At 35.6% G+C, this 16,734-nt stretch overlaps 1 pseudogene; it reads left to right on the top strand.

The window, feature by feature from the left end:
- The first annotated feature begins 11,271 nt into the window (after positions 1–11,271).
- LOC150028032 (uncharacterized) lies at positions 11,272–12,740 on the top strand (annotated as a pseudogene).
- The last annotated feature ends 3,994 nt before the right edge of the window (positions 12,741–16,734 follow it).

Raw genomic sequence — 16,734 nt, 5'->3', positions numbered from 1 at the left:
ACTAAAGTAAAAATAGAATAATGTTTCTGTTATATATATTATTAGTATGTTTAGATAAAAAAAAATGTAAACACCTTTCAGAAGAGCAAAATAAAAATAAAAATCATATTAATGTGTACAATTTTTCTTGAATTTATACAAGCTAATTTTAACCCAAAACAACTCACTTTTCTTTCTTCTATTATGAATGTATTTATTGATATATAAACTTCTCCAAACAAAAACGTGTTTCAATTATAGATATATATATATATATATATATATATATATATATATATATATATATATATATATATATATATATATATAACACAGTGGAAACATATTTTTCGGTGAAAAAGAATAAAGCATTAGCTAAAGAAACATTAAACACAGCTAAGAGTGATGTCCAGTGGTGGGAGAACGACCACAAAGACATCCAACATGAAAGATTAGAGACGAATTGAAAAAGACAAAAGTCAAACTGAATGTGAAAATGAAGATGTGAAGGATATATAGATAAGAAAATTTACATTTTATTACACTTTATTTTTAAAAGCTTGGAGTGTATTATAGAAAATAAAGTGGGCTAGTTGGTGCATTTGCCTTGTATTATTTATTTATTCATTCGTTTTTGTTCTCGTTGACAGTGGTTTTTTAAAAGTTTATCTTTTTATAGACAGATTTTCTAGAAGTTATCATCACCTTAATTTCAGGTATATACATTAAACAGTTTTTGTATGGATGAAGATTAGTTTCCATGGACATGCATGCTATCTAAAGAATCCTTGATTTTTATTTAATTGGTTTTGTTGTAATATTATGAATTTGAGTAGTTTAAAATTTAGTTATTAAAATGTGAGTTGGTGACATCTAAAATTCCGTGCTAAACATGTCTTCCCTTTAAGATAAAATTGTGAGGTTCAAACCTAAAACCCTCCGTTCAAACCTTAGCAACAATTGCAACCGTGTCTTTGCTGTATTGATAAAGACAGCACAATGTGAAAATCGAAACCGTGCTAATCCTTTGACTTTGGCTGCTGGTGCTGACTTCACACTAGCTAAACACTTTTACATGCTTTGTCAATAGCTATTACCATAAAATTTTCATTATTTAAACGTCAAATAGTTGGCATATTAGGTATGAGATGATATATAAATATTTTAGCTTCTACTCTTTGTTTTTGTAACATGCATGCATCATATCTAATTAAAGGTGTAAAATAGATTTGTGGATAGGCTTGAAAAATGTGATTTAAATTAAAAAGATTCTTTAGTTCGTTTGGTATATATAACTTATACTGATTTAGGTTGACGTTTAAGGTTTAGTTTTATGGTTTGAATGAAAAATAACTATCGTAACTATCAAATATTATGGATACATTCAATTTAACACATGCCTATTGTTTATATATAATCAGATTGGAGAAATATGCTCCATATAATTCATTACTCTATATTATGTCTATCTATCAATAATTACACCAAATTATTGTCTTATTTTTACTACATATATTATACATTGATACACTTTCTATATACATCTACATAGAAAATATAATAATTCCAATACTCCCCCTCAAGTTGGTGAGTAAATATATTTGCTAACTGACAATGCGAAGAGACATGTGATGGAATTATCATCCCATCTTGCAACTTTTTCCATATGATGTGATAGTCTACCTCGATATGCTTCATACGCATGAAATACAGGATTTGTTGCAATATCGAGTGTCGTTTAGTTATCACAATACAAAGGTGTAGGCATGGTAATTAGGACCTTCATGTCTCATAGGATATAATGTAACCATGTTAGCTCCAGACAAGCATTTTCCTTGACTCGATATTCTGCTTCGACAGATGACCTTGACAAGTTGGTTTGTTTCTTAGACTTCCAGGATACCAATGAATTTCCCAGGAAAATGCAATAGTCGCTAACTGTTCTTCGAGTAATACGACATCCTCTCCAATCTGAATCGCAATAGGCTTTCAAATTAAGATAATTATCAGAGGTAAGTAATAATCCTTGCCCGAGTGTCCCCTTGATGTACTTCATAACCCGTGACGTTGCATCCCAGTGTGTTTTGCGAGGCTCTTGCATAAACTGGCTTAAAGTTCTAACCGAGTAGACGATATTTGGCCTTGTGACGATGAGGTAAATGAGTCTTCCAGCTAAACTGCGATATTTAGTTGGGTCATGTAATAAATCACCATCAGTAAGAGTGAATTTTAAATTTTTCTCCATGGGGAACTTCTCCGGTTTTGACCCAGTTAGACCTATATCGTCTAAAATGTCCAACATATATTTTCTTTGAGACATAAAAATCCCATGTGTAGACCAAGAAAATTCAATTCCCATAAAATATTTTAAGGTGCCAAGATCCTTGATTCAAAATGTTGGAGCAAAAATTCCTTGAGATGCTTGATTTCGACATCATGATTTCCTATTAAAAAGTGTATCATCGACATAGAACAAGACAACTATAAAAGAGGATCCAACAATCTTCATAAACAAAGAATAGTATGCTTTTGATTGAATATATCCTCCCTTTTGAGTAACCTTAGAGAAAGTAGCAAACTAGTTTTGAGACGCTTGTTTTAATCTGTACAAGGACTTATGAAGTTGACAAACCAAATTTTCTTCTTGTCGGCGAAATCCAGGAGGAAGCTCCATATAAACAGTTTAATGAAGGTCACACCATGCAAAAATGCATTTTTTGCGTCTAATTGGTAAGTGAACCAGTTTCTAGCAACTGTAATAGTCAAAAAGACAACGTAATGTCATACGTTTAGCAATAGGAGACAAAGTCACAATATACCCTTCCACTTGCGTGTAGCCTTTGGCGACTAAGCATGCCTTATATCGTTCAGTGCTTCCATCAGACCTGTATTTTATTATATAAACCCATCAGCATCCTATGGGTTTGTGTCTAGCTGGTAATGAAACAATGTTCCAGGTGTTGTATTCTGTCAATGCTGATAACTCAGATTCCATGGCTTCCTTCCAGTGGGGAGAAAGAATGGTCTGATCATATGATAAAGGCTCTCTATGTGTAGAAATGTTAGCTAAAAAATTGCAGTGAGCAAAAGATAAGTTGGAATAAGAAATAAAATGAGAAATGGGGTATCGTGTACCTGGGAGAGAACCTTGGCTAGGAGTGGACTGATTGGAGCGAGGTGGCAGCAAGTAATCTTTATTCCATGTAGGGGATGTTTGAGATGTGTAGAATGTCGAAGTGGTTGTACAGAAATATCAGGGGATAAATTAGGCACAAGAGATTCAGTGGTCATAGGTTCGGGAATAGGCTCAATGGGTATAGGTTTCGTAATGGGCTCAATGGGTATGAGTTCAGTAATGTGCTCAATGAAGTTGGTGAAGCCGATTGTGAGTTTGGTAGTGTGGTAGGAAATGTAGAATTTTAACGGTCTAAGTCAGGGACCAAATTTGGTAAGACAGAAGAGTGTGAAGGTGATGTTGTTTCATGAAAAGGAAAAATGATTTCGTGAAAAACCACATCCCTACTGACAAAAATAGTGTTGTCTTAAAGATCATATAATTTGTAGCCTTTATGATTAGGTGGATATCCAATAAAGACGCACTGTCGAGCGTGGGGATCAAATTTGTGTTTGGGATGATTCACTGTTGCATAACATAGGCTGCCAAAAATACGTAAATGTGTAACAGATGGAACTTGGTTGTATAATAGTTGCAAGGGTGTTTTATCTGAAAAAATGGGGGAAGGTAAGCGGTTAATGAGGTAAATCGCAGTTAAAACACAATCTCCCTAAACACGAATAGGTAAATTAGAGTGATAAAGAAGAGATCTTGCAACTGTGAGGACATGACGGTGCTTGCGCTTAATCACCTCGTTTTGTTGGGGGTGTAGACACATGTACGTTGACATTCAATACCGTGATTAAGAAAAATTGACGCATAAAAAGAAATTTTGTACCATTATCTATTCGGACAGCTTTAACACGAATGTGGAATTGTGTATATGCAAATGTTATAAATGTTAAAATTGAAGGCCTTAAACAAGAGGGGGGGGGGGGGGGGGTTGAATTGTTTTCAAACGTTTTAAGAAAGTTTTGAAGGTATGAAGAAAGTCAAAGAAGAATCACAGCCAAAGGAATCAAAGAACAGAAGATAGAAAACAATATTAGTTGAATTCCATAAATTCAACCGATTGTTTTTATCAGTAGAGTGTAAAAACAACTAAAAACATATATACAAGAGTTAAGGGAGAAAAAGAATCACACAAACAATTTTATATTGGTTCACTCTTATACCAAGAGCTACATCTAGTTCCCAGAAACCTCTAGGTATCCACTAAGTAATAAAAAACCAGATTACAAACACACAACCACCAAAGAAGTGATCTTGATCCCCTCAAGAACATACACTTCCTTTGGCACACCACAAACACACCACATATCATAACACCCTCTGACTCTGTGAACACCAGTACTTACAGAATTACAAATCAAGAAGAAATAAGATTGATCACACCTGGTACAAATCAAATCAAAGTACATAACAAGTCCTACTTCACTCTTAGGGCTTGTTTGCTTTTGGGGGTGGCACTATAGGCGCAGACGGATGTTGGGTGCCACCCCCGTTTGGATCTGTAGATGAGTGAGGGTGAGGGTGAGGGTGAGTGGAAAGGAGAGTGGTTTTTGGTTCATCTATGATATGAGGAGATAGGAGAGTGAGAAGGGTGGAAAGCCACGTAGGATTCCTTCATTTACCATGCTGCCCTTTATTCACGTTACGCACAGTAACTCTTTCTGCCACGATGAACCATTATATAAGTGCCTTCGAAGACCACCATATCTACACCACTTCGAATACCACCATATCTACACCATATATACATCTGGCTAGCCTTGACAGAGAAAGAGTTGCATTGATATAGTGCTTGGAGAGGGTCTTTAGTGAGAATAAAGGTAGGAGAGTGAGTTTGGTGGTTCATGTGTGCCTTGGGTTATGTTTTTTTATTTCAGTTTGAACCTAATCGATTATTTCAGCTTCATGTTTGCTCACATAATCGGTTATCTGGAAATTTTTGGCAACCATAATCGATTATGGGTCATGTGTTATTTTGACCATAATCGATTATGAAACTAACATAATCGATTATGTTAGTTTTTGCACTACAAGCATAATCGATTATGTCTGTGGATAATCGATTATGTGGCTTTTTGAAGGGAACTGATAATCAAAGGTTTAGAGAAGAAAATGATAGAAAATGATAAAATTATACTTATATTTAAAATTATATTTAATTATTTTTTTGAATTTTACATTTTTTTATTTTATTTATAAATAAAATTTTAAATTATTCTAATTAACTAAAATATGCACAAAATTAATAATTATTGTAGATAGTTATTAGTGTTTAAAAATTAAATTGTTTATAAGAAATAGCTTTTTATTTGTAAATAATAGTTTTAGGGTTTAGGATTAGTTAATATTTTTTTGATTGGACATAAATTCATATTTCATTTTTATATTTTATTTTTTTAATTAATTTCAATTTTATATTATTTTTTAAGTTATAATTGAAACTTACAATTATTTTAATTATGAAAATTATGTATAAAAGTAATAATCATTTTTTTACACATGGACAAAAAAGTATACTTTATTATTATATATAATGTAATAGAAATTAAATAATATAATACTAATTATTTTAATTAACTTAAATATCCTTTAAACTAATTAATATTTTATTTTCCTATTTATTTATATAAGGGTAAATTTGTAATTTTATAATTTACACTATTCAAAATATATTAAAATACTCTCACAACTATCACATCATTCACACTTTTCAATAAATTTTCTTCACACATCCACTCTAACATCTCCCAATCCAAACACCCTCAACTTTCTCCACACTTTCTTCACACTTCCACTCACCCACACCCTCAACTTTCCACTCACCCACAACCTCTAATCCAAACACACCCTTAGAGAAATATCCAAAGCCTTAAGAAATCTTGGAGAAAACTTGATTTGAAAAACTGATCTTGTAACCTTAATGCTAGGAGCGTATAACAGGACATTTATACTCCAATTAGCAGTTGAAAACATTTATTGTAAAAGCCAAATCAGTTTCAAATAATTTAAAGCGGATTTAACAAACTTAATAAAATTTTAAGACAGTTAAAAAAATAGTCAGTTGGTTTGTCGAAATAACAGATTGAATTGGTTTGATAGCAAAGTCAACCAAATTCAAATCTTCCAAAACTAGTTGCAAAAACCTTAAGTATGAAACAATCGATTGAAACGATAAAATAACTGGTTGTTTTTCTGCTTCTTCATAAAACACTATTTTCAAAAAGATTTGAATTAAACTAACTTTGGATTCAAACTACCCCAGAATACACACAACTAAGCTAAAAACAACCTTCAAGCAATCCATGTAGATTTGGAGTCATCAAAGCTCTTCTTCGACAATAAAAGATTGTAGTAGACGTTGAGTATCTAATTTGTGTTGTATAAAAACTACCCAAGTGCATCTAGTGAAATCATCGAATATGGTTAAAAAAAATTGTGCATTTGCATAAGTAATATCTCAATGTAACAAATCAAATAGACGTTGTGTATTTATTGCACTGGAACTAAAAGGCATTCTTGTTTGTTTAGCAATAGGACAAATATTGCAGTTATTATGAGTAGAGATGTTAAAAGAAAATAATAAAGATGCCAATTTTAAATGGGATGAAGACGGATGACCAAACCTCATATGCCAGAGATCCATGTTGCTGGAAAAAAGAAAAGAGTCAGACAATTTTTTTAAAGTTTTCATGTAATAAAGACCACCTCGTTGTTCACCTGAGCCAATTATCCTCCCCGTAGCCAGATCCTGCAGGAAACAACCATTTGGAAGTAAGACAATACAACAATTTAAAGCTTTAGTGAGTTTACTTGTTGAAATAAGATTTAAACAAAAAGAAGGGACACATAAAACATGCTCTAATTTGATATCCCTATTAAATTAGATGGTCCCTTTGGACGTGATTGGGGTTGTTGATCCTGCAGAAAGGTTTACTAAAGAAACTGGTGATGAAGTTGAATTAATAAATAGTTTTGCATTTGAAACAATATGATTAGTTGTCCCACTGTCCAAAATGCATGGTTTTGTGAAGACAAAATTTACTGAAGTATTAAACTTCATGAGAAAACCTGTTGCATTTGCATAAACATAATGGTTACTCGAATTAATCATCGAAAATTGTTGTTGTGTCTCTTCCTGTATAATTAATGAATATGTCTGTCAAATGTTAAACAAGACATCATCAAAATATTAGGTCGGACACCTTTACAGGTGTCATTGAGACCCATAAGAAATTGCACTAAACGGTCTTCTTCCTTCTTATCATTGTGTGCTTTCATTTGATTACAAGGCGATGATGAACGATATGTGTCTAACTCGTCCCAAAGGCTTTCTATTTGTATGTAATATGACGAAACAAACATCATACCTTGATTAATTGTGGCAATGACTTTCTGTATATGAAAACTTGCATGAGTCATTGATTTGCTCCTTGTTGTGATACAATCCAAGCCAACAAGGAGATTACCAAGGACTCACATGACCATTCACACTATGAGAAGTCATCTCAACTTTCAAGTGAAGACCCCATCAAGGATCTAGTCGACCTCACCAGAAAAAGAAATGGGCAAAGACCAGAACATCAAATGTTCTTCCTGCTAGTCTTCTTAAGAATTAAACAAGTTGTTAATAAATTGGGCTCACTCTAGAGGTCCAAATAGCAAGATAGGCTAGAGTAGGTTCATATATCATAATAGGGGAGGTGTGCTTATCACTTTAGCTTGTTTTTTTACCTAGTTTATAGAAGAACAAGCCTAAGGTGTGGTTTTGACTTAGTCAAACCCTAAAGGCAGCCCCATTTTTAAGTTTCCCATCCTACCCTTGCTTCTCGTTTTCCAAGGCAACATCTCCTATAAATAGGGTGTCATACTCCTTGTATTTTTCATGTTGAATTTGAATAGAAAAGTTACTTTACATAATTTATGTGAGGTGTTTGTAAGACTTGTTTCCTCTTAGCATTAGGTCTCATCTTGAGTGATTTGAGAGCTCTCAAGTGGCAGCCATCAACAATTATCCTGGAGGAAAAACCACACTTCAAGTGGCGTGATTCATTCTCAATCCCTCACATAAGCATTCCATTCCTTCATCTCTTCCATTTTTCCATTACTCCATTTATCTTCGTGTTCTTATGTTCTTATTTTCCTCTATTGTCAATTAGTTTTCCATCATGCTTTTATGTTTCCTTCCATGTTCATTTAATTTCTACCTTTCATCATCAATCACCATATACTTGTATTTTTCCTTTGTCCTCTAGAAGTGAACCTTCATACATACTTAACCACTTGGTTATGTTCGTGGATCTTCTTTAGGTTCTCACCATATAATTGATAACAAACTCAATCCTAAGTAAAGTGTCACATCTAAATTCTTTGAGTTGATTTGGCACTTTAATTTTCATGCACCTTTACATTCAAGAAAATTTAAATTCTTGCCTTTACATTCAAGCAAATTTAAATTCAGCCATTACTTTCTTGTCTTTACTTTTTGGCATTTTTATTCATTAGCACTTCTTTTTGTTTTTTGAATGTTTATGTTATGTCCATTTTTGTTCTTACTCTTTTTGCTTGAGTCATATGTTCATAGTGTTTCTAGGAGTCCTTAATTTCTTTTACTTACTTGCTTTTAGTTGTGAAGGTATAAAAGTAACTAGAATTTGTTTGAGTAGAAGTAGATTTAAGTTCCAAATATAGTTTCAAGTGTTCATTTAATTTGAATCCGAAACTTTTTGTGATAATTGGAGGTAAATGAAAATATGCATGACAAAAATTATGGACATTTTATTTCCATAAACCAAAAACAAGTATAAAAAAAGGAAGGAGAGAAGTTGCACAAATTCTTTGTTCCAATCTTTTCAAAAGCAACATTTCAAAATAGTGGGTTCATTTTATTTGCCAAATTGATTTCAACATTGTGGACAAGTTCTAAAGAAAAGAAAGCTTCATTGTTAAATGTTTAGTAAGTGTCTTAGAGTCTTTTTTATGGAAGAGGCCCCAACACCAATCCATTGAAAGGCCACCAAAATATCAAATTGAGGCAACCACTAGAGTTATGGTCAAAGAGGGGTCAAGATGACACATTCTACATGTCATAAACTCTAGTGTAGAATAGTTTTTACAATTTTTGTCAAAAGTAGCATAGTTTAATTCTTTTGTAAATGTGTTGAAACATGCAAAGTGGTACTTAGAAGGTTAATCTTCATAAACTTCCCCTTTCCATGTAGAGTTGGCCTCAGCACTCTCAAATCCTACTTATCATGCACCTTCAAGGTCACCACCACTCCTAGGAGAACCTTGTTCCATCTCCAATTCATGAAGCTTCCACAAATCACCTTCAAAACCGAAAAGAGGAGGACACAAATCCATCATTTGGTATCAGAGCTATGGTTCTTCAAGAGCTAAGTGTGCCTTCTTCTTTTCATTTTAATTTTTGTGTTTGATTCTGGATTCCTTGTTGTTCATCACTTCCATATTGTTTTGCTGTTTTTTTTAATTTTCGTTTTGAATTGGTGTGCTGTTTGGAAATTCCAATCGGTGCATCTTGTTCAATTGTTCTTGAGCAATCCTTGTGCAATTTTGTGTAGGAATCCATATAGAATTGTGTTGTTGTGCTGTTTTTAGTTTATTTAAGTCTTATTTGAAATTCTATTCAGTTCATTATATGTGTCTTGAGTCATTTTAATTTCTGAATCCAATTATGTTTTATCTAAGTCATGTTTCTCCTAATTTGTCATCAATTCCATGTAGTGCTGAATTTGTCGATAATTTTGATTTCTTGATTTGATTTGAGTCCAAATTTATAATTATGTGTTTGTTGATCCTTTGGTGCATTTTTCTTTTAGTTTGAGTTCATATTTGTATGTTAGATCCATACAAATTCATATACATTCACTCCATTGTGTTTTTGAAGTTCTTCATTCTGTTTTTAAATTCCAGAATTAGGATTACTCTGTTTTTCAAATTTTGTGTTGGCTGTTTTTTGTTATGAGTTTCAAATACATTGAAGAAAAATTATGAAAATCTGGATCTATACAGTTTGATGTGTTAGAAAATCAAGAAAAAAAAAGAATCAGATCAAAAGACAAAATAGAGAAAAAAATGATAAATAAAACAAAAAAAGTGTGCATCGTGGCGCCAAAATATACGGTAGTTGGACAATAATTTTGAAAGATTTATCACAATTATTTGGTGCATGATTTTGGTGTGATTCCAGCGCCAAAAGTTTGCCAAGACCTTGAATCATTTGTGGTTAAAATTTTAGAATCAAATTCAAAATAGCCAGCTCAATTCTAATCAATTCTAGTGCCTTTCTTTAGGTTCCATTTCTGTGTCATCCTTTGCTGAGTGCCTATTTTTTTTATTGTTTGTCCAATATCATTCAATACTCCTTCTAAGTTGTGTCATATAATCCAAATCCATTTGCTGTTGTCCTATTTTAAAATTTGAATTGTTTCTTGCTTTCATTTCTTGACCTCTAAAATTGATTGGAGAACAAAAATTCAATTGGTGCTTGTTAAGTGGAATTAACCTTGTGGTGAGTCTATCCCTACTTAGTAGGTACTGTTTTGAACATTTTAATTGGCTAACCATAAGAGGTTAAGGCAAGGAGCTGCAGCAAATATAACTACAAACACATACACATCAAGGAAGATCAACCACAAGCCAAGGAGTGCATAGTTTAGGAAATCTGAATTTTATATTGTGCAATTCAATTTCTTTGTATTTCTTTGAGTTGTAATTACATTCAACCTTGATTAATTAGTGGATTAATTGCGTGTAGACGGTGAGTGTGTCTTCAATGGCTCCAAGTGTCTAGAAGCCTCACCTTAGGAATCGTCTAGTTTAAAGCTTTGTAGTTAGCAATCTTTAATTTGTGCTTAGTTAATTGCTTTACTTTAATTACTTGTTTTGTATTGTCAAACTTGATTTGCATTGCTTAATTGCTTTGCATTGTTGTCCTTTGCATAAAAATTGACTTTTCATTCCTAATTGTGATCTAAGTAAATTACTTAGAAAAAGAATTGTGTGAAGTCTTGAGGGATACGTTTTGGCAAGGAAAGACTTGGTACTTAAGAGATCTTAGTGATCCACAACTCTTTCCTGGAAAGCTACCTTCATTACTTTCCTTTTTCTTTCTTGAGGTAAAATACTTTTAACACAAAGCTTTAGTCATGTCAAATCACTCTTCTAAATCTAGTGAAAGTGATATAAAGTCTATTAAATCTCTTTTAAAACAATTAGCCAAGGACTTTCAATCATTCTCATATAGACAATTGGAACATGAGGTACAAATCAAAGAGTTGAAAATGACTAAAGAAAAGGATGAAAGCTCTCAAAAATCTAAAAAAATATGTTCACATGCATCTAGTTATCACAATCATGAATCTTTTGGGGAAGAAAGTCTTAGGATAAATGAATATTATCAACCACCCCCTAGGAGAACTAGAAGAGAAAGAAAAGAACAAGAGAGCCCGAGAGAGGTTAGGGTAGATCTACCTCATTTTCATGGAAAAGAAAACGTAGAAGTCTATTTAGATTGGGAAATGAAGGTAGAACAATTATTTGCTTGCCATAGAGTAAGTGAAGAGAGGAAAGTACCCTTAGCCACTCTAAGTTTCCAAGGCAACGCTATGTATTGGTGGACGATCCTTGAAAGAGAGAGACGCCTTCATAAGGACCCTCCCATAGAATATTGGAATGAACTTAGGGGAGCCTTACGACGTCGCCATATTCCCTCCTATTATAATAGGGAGTTAATGGACAAGCTCCAAAGACTCCAACAAAGAACCATGAGTGTAGATGAGTATAGGCAAAAGATGGAACTATATATGATGAGAGGCTCCATTAGGGAGAATGAGTCCACCACCATAGCTAGATTTTTAAGTGGGATAAATCTTGAAATAAGAGACAGAGTTGAACTTCTACCTTACCAAGACTTGAATGACTTGGTTCAACTATGTATCAAAGTTGAACAACAAAATTTAAGGAAAACTTCAAGTTGTAAGGAAAGTTCATGGTCCAACTCCTACCCAAGAAGAGAATTTGAAAGGGAGGAGAGTACACTTAAGGAAACACCAAAAGAGACTCCCAAAAATATAAGTAAAGATATGCTCACTCCACCCATTCGCACTAGGGATGTTAAGTGTTTCAAATGTTTTGGAAGAGGCATTTGCAAGCTCAATGCCCAAACCAAAGAACCTTGTTCTTAAGAGGCATAGATGAGTATACAAGTTATGATGAAGCACCTAGTGGAAAAGAAGAGGGGGAGGATAATGAGAGAGTATATCCTTTAAAGGGGGAATTAATGATGATCCAAAGATCCCTCAACAACCAATCTAGTATGAACCAAGAGACACAAAGAGAGAACATTTTTCATACAAGATGTAAAGTTTTTGAACATGTTTGTTCTCTCATTGTGGGTAGTGGCTCTTGCTACAATTGTTGTAGCACTAGAATAGTTGAAAAGCTAAATCTATAATTAATACCTCATCCTAAACCTTATAAACTTCAATGGATCAAGGAAGGTGGGGAATTAGTTGTAGATAAGCAAGTGAAAGTCGAGTAGTCTATGGGAAACTATAAAGACAAAGTTTTATGTGATATAGTTCCCATGGAAGCTTGTCATATTTTGTTGGGTTGACCTTGACAATTTGATAAAAAAAACTATGCACAATGGTCTTACCAACGAGATTACTTTCACTCACAAAGAAAAGAAGTTTATACTTCATCCTTTATTACCTTCACAAGTGGTAGAGGATCATGTGCAAATGAAAAAAAAAAAGAGGAAGAAAAAATAATAAAAATAGAAAACCAAGGAAAAGCCCTTGGGGAGAAAAAAGAGTGGGAGAAGAGTGTTCTCTCCCACAAGGTCATTCAACAAGAAGAAACAATTAAAAACACATTTGAAAATATGATTCTTGTTGAACAACCTTCAAGTCTTATAAAAGGAACACATAGAAAAATTCTTAAAGAGGTTAATTTAGGACAAGGGAAGCAAAACTTAGAAAAGAAAATTATGTACTCCTCTCTAAAGAAATCATGTGACAAGTTGCCAAAAACAATAGAAAAACAAGAAGGGCAACTTAATAAAATTGATTTTTATACAACAGCTCAAACTAACATATTTGCTTTGTTTGATAAATCCCATAAATGGACGTTTGATCTGGGAGGACGAGCATGGTTGTCAAAGCAAGAGGCTGCTATCCGAGATCGACCTGTGGATCTGAGGATAGATTTTCTCAAGAAAGAGGAGATGATGGACACCATCCAACCATATACATCCACCTACTAATGACGAGGATGAAGCCTTGGATTTGAGGAAAAATCCTTTTCAAGAGGGAGGGGATGATGGAAGAGGCCTAAGCACCAATCCATTGAAAGGCCACCAAAATATCAAATTGAGGCAACCACTAGAGTTATGGTCAAAGAGGGGTCAAGAGGACACATTCTACATGTCATAAACTCTAGTGTAGAATAGTTTTTACAATTTTTGTCAAAAGTAGCATAGTTTAATTCTTTTGTAAATATGTTGAAACATGCAAAGTGGTACTTAGAAGGTTAACCTAAGTTCAATTAGAAATTCTTATTTCTAATTGAACCTAGGTCCAACCCACATTTAACCTAGAGTGAGTGAAAGGTTCTAGAGTTTCTAGCACATGGAAGCATTCTAGAATCTACCTCACATGGGCTGAAATAGGCGCCACCTCACATGTGCCAACACTTTTGAATTTCCCTCCAATTCTCTTTTCATTTTCAGCCCACTCTTGCTATATATAGAGGAGCTTGAGTCATGTAAATTCAAGATTAATACATGAGTGAATTGCTGCCAAAATTGTGCCAATATCACTCTTTGCCCAAAACCTCCTAGGTTAGGCTCTTAATCTTCATAAACTTCCCCTTTCCAAGTAGAGTTGGCATCACCACTCTCAAATCCTACCTATCATGCACCTTCAAGGTCACCACCACTCCTAGGAGGACCTTATTCCATCTCCAATTCATGAAGCTTCCGCAAATCACCTTCAAAACCGAAAAGAGAAGGACACAAATTCATCACTTTTTGTGTGCTTTTCTTGCTTGTCTTTCTTTAAAGTTTTGTCATCATCTCTTCTTTCCAACTTGGTTTAACTTCTTTGTTTTGAGCTTTTCTTGCTTGTCTTTTAAAATTCTTTTAAGTTTTGTTGTGGTTCTTTAGAGATCAAGTGTTAAGGGATTTGTCCTTTTTCATTTGAGAGATTGCAATACCAAGATAGTCCTTTGTTGAGAGAATTTTATTTTTGAGTTCTTTGTTCAATTCTCTTCTTTGCTACACAAAAGAGTGACACAAGTGAGAAGAGGGTTATTAACTTTTCTTTCACTAATTGTTTGTTCTCTTTGTGCAATTTTTTATGGCTAATCTTTCTTCGGAGGAATAATTCAAACCTCAATCTCCCCCAAAGGCCTTTCTTATGGGTGAGCTTGCGGCAACCAAAAGAGCATTAGCCCAAAAAGAAGAATACATGCGGAAATTGGAAGAGAGATTGCAAAGGCTTGAAACGGCATAAACAAGACAACCAAGAGGAAGGAGGTGGGAGCAAAGGAGATCCTCAAGGAGTTACTCCCATTATGGTAGCCAAGAAGAAGAGTAAGAGTGGAGGATGCACCAATATGATGAAAGGCGCCACCCATACCAACAATCCAAGCCCTCTTTCCCTTTTATTAAATTGCCAAGTTTTAATGGAGAAAGTGGTCCCAATGTATATCTAGGATGGCAAGCTAAGGTAGAACAAATTTTCAATGTGTATGAGGTCCAAGATGATCAAAAGGTTGGGTTAGCTTCCCTAGAATTTTTAGACTATGCCATGCAATGGTGGCACAAAGTTGTGATGGACATTGGGCTAAACAAGAGGCCAACCGTGGTCTCTTGGGACGATTTAAAATTATGCATGCGCGCACGGTTTGTTCCTCCTCATTATAGGAAGGAACTCTTGTTGAAGCTCCAACGGCTTCAACAAGGACCTAGAAGTGTAGATGAGTACTTTAAAGATCTTGAAACTACTTTGACTAAAATTGACATGCATGAAAATAAGGAGTCAAAGATAGCTAGATTTGTAAGTGATTTAAGAAGAGAAATCCAAGATGTCGTAGAACTTTATGAATTGGATTTAAAATCCATATCCACTTTAACTAGATCAAATTTATTTGGATTTTTTCCAATTTATTTAAATTGGATTAAATCTAGATTAAATTCACTTTATCAATTAGATTAAATCCATTTCGATCTGGACACGGGCTAATCTGACTCGACATGAGCCTAAGCTGACTGGACCTGAACCTGGACCGACTTAGCTAGATCTATACTCGGGCCCATTCGGCTAAACCTGGACCCGAGCCCACTTAGCTAGACTTGGACCCGGGCCGAATCGGGTCGACTTGGACCCAGGCCGACTCGCGTCGACTTGGACTCGGGCAGATTACGCTTGATCTGGTACCAAGAAGGCTCAACTCGACATGGGTCCGAGTCAACTCGACTCGATATGAACCCAGGCCAACTCAACTCAACATGGGCCCAGACTGACTCAACTCGACATGGGCCTAGGCCGACTCAACTCTACTTGGGCCTATGGGACATGGGCCTGAGCCCACTAGGCCTAACATGAGCTTGAATCGACTCGACCTGACCTAGTCTCGGTAGCGACTCAACCAAGGCTTTGGCCCATTTGGCTCGACATGGGCCTAGGCCGACTCAGCTGGACATGGGCTCGGATCGACTCGACTCGACATGGGCCCGGGTCGACACAACTCGACATCGACCCAGCTAACTCGACTCGACATGGGCAGGGCCGAATCGGCTCGACATGGGTAGGACTGATTCGGCTCGAAATCAGCCAGGACCGACTACGCTCGACATGGGCCAGGATCGACTCGACTTGACATGGGCCTGGACCAACTCGACTTAACACCGATCAGGACTAACTCGACTTGACAATGGCCGAGATCGACCCGGCTCGACATGGGCTCGGGCCGACTCGACTAGTCATGGGCCCAGGCCGACTCGGCTACACATCAACTCGGGCCGACTCAGCTTGACAATGGATTAAACCGACTCAACTTGACATCGACCCAGGCCGAGTCGGCTTAACATGGGCCTTGGTCGACTTGGCTCAACATGGGTTTGGACCGACTCGGCTCGACATGGACCCAGACCAACTCGGATCAACATGGGCCCGAGCCGACTCAGCTCGACATGGGCCCGATTCAACTTTTTGTGCATGGGCTCGATACGAACTCAACCTTGTCCGGGTGCCGACTTGACTTGGTCTCTAGCCCAATCAGATCAACTTCGGGCAGGGTTTACTCGGATCAACTTTGGCCTGGGCCAACTCTGCTCAACTTTTGCCTGGGCTGACTCGGCTCAAGTTTGTCCCAGGCCGACTCGGCTCAAATTTGTCTCGGGCCAACTCGGCTCGACATGGACTTGGGCTGACTTTGCTCGACCTGAGCCCGAATTGACTCGGCTCAACCTAGGTTGGGGCGAAGTGAAAATCAAACCCAAAATTCATTTTGGATAATCCAAAAATCTATCCAATATCTAATTCATATCCAAGTAAATGGATTGGACTTAAAATCCAAATATATGGATTTGGATTTGAGATAAA

The sequence above is a fragment of the Phaseolus vulgaris genome, chromosome 4, assembly GCF_051622355.1.
Source record: "Phaseolus vulgaris cultivar YP4 chromosome 4, ASM5162235v1, whole genome shotgun sequence".
NCBI classification, from domain to species: Eukaryota; Viridiplantae; Streptophyta; class Magnoliopsida; order Fabales; family Fabaceae; genus Phaseolus; species Phaseolus vulgaris.
The sequence above is the reverse complement of the archived record's forward strand: the minus strand, read 5'-3'. Positions and strand labels throughout refer to the sequence as shown.